The sequence below is a fragment of the Glossina fuscipes genome, unplaced genomic scaffold (assembly GCF_014805625.2).
Source record: "Glossina fuscipes isolate IAEA_lab_2018 unplaced genomic scaffold, Yale_Gfus_2 2, whole genome shotgun sequence".
Taxonomy (NCBI): Eukaryota; Metazoa; Arthropoda; class Insecta; order Diptera; family Glossinidae; genus Glossina; species Glossina fuscipes.
In genome coordinates, this window is record NW_023998416.1 from 12886162 (window position 1) to 12888813 (window position 2652).

Consider the following 2652-nt stretch of genomic DNA (forward strand, 5'->3'; position numbering starts at 1 on the left):
AAATATAAATAATAGTTTATTTTACAACACTATGTATTTACAGACCTTTCATACGCATTTTACTCATTTAATTTGATAAAATAATCTATAAAAAATTTATTTGTAAAATACCGGAATTAAAGTAATTATCATAATATTAATAAAAACGACGTTCATGGGAATACATGGCCGTGCTCACGTGCTTGCAAAAAATCTGACATATTTGCATTTATAAAATAAACAAGAAAAAAAAAAGAAAAAAAAGTCGCATGCATGTGCATGATTTCATCGTTAATGACTTGACATCCATGTAATCGGAATTAAGCAAAGAAATAAAAATGAAAACCATTTCGTTGGCATGAATGTAATGAACTTGAAATTATTGTTAATGAGCTTATGTTACTTTTCAATTTATTCAATACTTTTATACGTTAAATAAGTATATCTCTATTAATAGGATGAAATTCTTATATATTCAAGCATGCAAAGTTTCAATCACAGCTCTGTGCATTAATTAAAATCAAGCAGGACAAGAAAGAAAGAAAACAAACGAGAGGAAGGTAAGACTTTTAGTTGTTTTATCTGGCATTATAAGGACGATTAAAATAAATTTCATCAAGCGAATGAGAAAAATTGTAAAAATGTAGTGATTTCAGAATTTGATGACTTTCTTCCAAATAAATATTTTGTAATTGCACAGCTTTGAGAGCACTAAGCCTATTAAGTCGTAATGTAGCATCTGTACAAGGTGATCGTATATTATTGGCAATTGAAGAATTGATATTGTGAGTTTTCTTATTTCTTACGACGGTAACTGCGTCTTAAAAGTGGACTAAAATTCTAAAAACATAGTTATATTTCAAAATTTCATTTATATCACTGTCGAAACGCATCGCAGGTTTGAGAAAAAAGTTCGGTATGTTTATAGCGAGAAGGCTTTAGCAAAGTCACCAGCAAGCAAACGATTTGTTTGTTTCCATTCCGCAAGTTTCAATGGAAAATATATACCGCGCCCTTATTGACAAAGCAAGTCCATGAAATTCTTTAAACAATTAAGGAAGATAGATGGATCAATTTCATATTATGACCCCGTTGCGGAACTACACTTTGACCTAAAAAACATTTTCGAATTATTTGCTTGACGCCAGAAACAATCGGAAGATTACTAATTGAAGGACATATGAACTAACACTCATGAATTTATGTGTGAGTGAAATCACGCTGCAATGTGGATGAGCACAAAATGTTAGAAAGACCGGGTTGACTCAATGTCACATAATGCTTTGTGTTTGACGGAATTGGAAGGAAATTAAAAGAGTTTTGCTTAGAATTTTGATGCATCTGGCCGAACCCTGCTCGGTCTGAGTACTATTTGTTTCGCTCTCTCTGCAAAGCTGTCTCAACGTAATAAAGCCGACTTGTACAAAGGCTTGTCAAAATAACTTGGATGAACTCTCTGCTCAGATATCCCAGAAATTCTACAGTGATCGTATAAGGGTTTTTTAAGAAAAAATGGTACATGATGCAGTTTCCCAGGGTAGTAATTTTTTTTATTTGGAAAAATTCGTTTAAATTCTGTTGCCAGGAAATGCATCAACGCCTACTCTAGACGATTAACTAACTCAAAAACTAATTAACAAAGAAAATATTGCATACATTTTTAGATTGACTCTGAACTGAGATGACTGAGGCTGACTCTCCTTCTGAGATTTCAGTTAAAATGCTAAGGTTAAGAAAAAGAAAAGTATCGCCTATTGGAATTTTTTTGTATCTTTATGGTGAAGGGTTAGCACGCGGGTCTTGTCCAGACGTCATCATTCATTCTTTTAAGAATAGATTTCCTTTCGAAATTAAATGTTCCTCGGTATGTATCAAAAAATTTTATATCCGCACCGGAGAAATAATGCAGCAAATATTCAATTGAATGGTTGTAGGGAGACATATTAAATGTATCCTGCTTGACGGCTAAATCCAGAAGACCTATGCCAATAAATTTTCATTCGCATACGAAATCGGCCTTCGGTATGCCTTCGGATGTAAGACTTCATCTACCTCGCGGCCGTCTTTTAACTTATCTCCTAGCTTGCGAACGAATCGAATTCAAATAGACTGATTCAATATGACATTACAATATATAAAATAGCAGCTTAAGCAAGGTGTGAGACTTTTCGGTTCTTCTACAGTTAATTTACGTAAAACTTATCAATGAATTGACGACATAATAATATTCGAAATGATATAATAAAAAAAATAAATATATAAATAAATAAAGTAAAATGAAATGATTATGTTACTTATGCGCCGATATTAGAGGTGAGCCAACGATATCTTCAAAAGCTTTGGTAAGAGATATGCCATGTCTGCCCCAAAGGTGGTAATAAATATTTTTGAATATATAACAAGAGTAGTAATGTATTTGCTGTTATTTTGTTTTTGCAATATTTTATTGCATGTATGCATATTTTTGTTATGTTCCTTGTTTAGTTATTTTTAGAAAAAATGTGAAAGAAACATATTTCCTGTTGGTTAAGGGAAACAATTCAATGTTATGTGTTCGTCGTTTATCCACAGAGTAACTGTAACTCCCCTGCCATGTTTAAACACTTCGCGTTGTAAGTTTGTGTGCGTCTAAGTGTCGGCACATTATATTGTTATGATGACGACGATAATGAT

At 32.5% G+C, this 2652-nt stretch overlaps 1 protein-coding gene across 3 annotated transcripts in view; it reads left to right on the forward strand.

The window, feature by feature from the left end:
• LOC119633982 (protein sickie) overlaps positions 1 to 2652 on the forward strand; it is a 320882-nt gene that overhangs the window by 16837 nt on the left and 301393 nt on the right. The gene's annotated exons all lie outside the window — the stretch shown is intronic.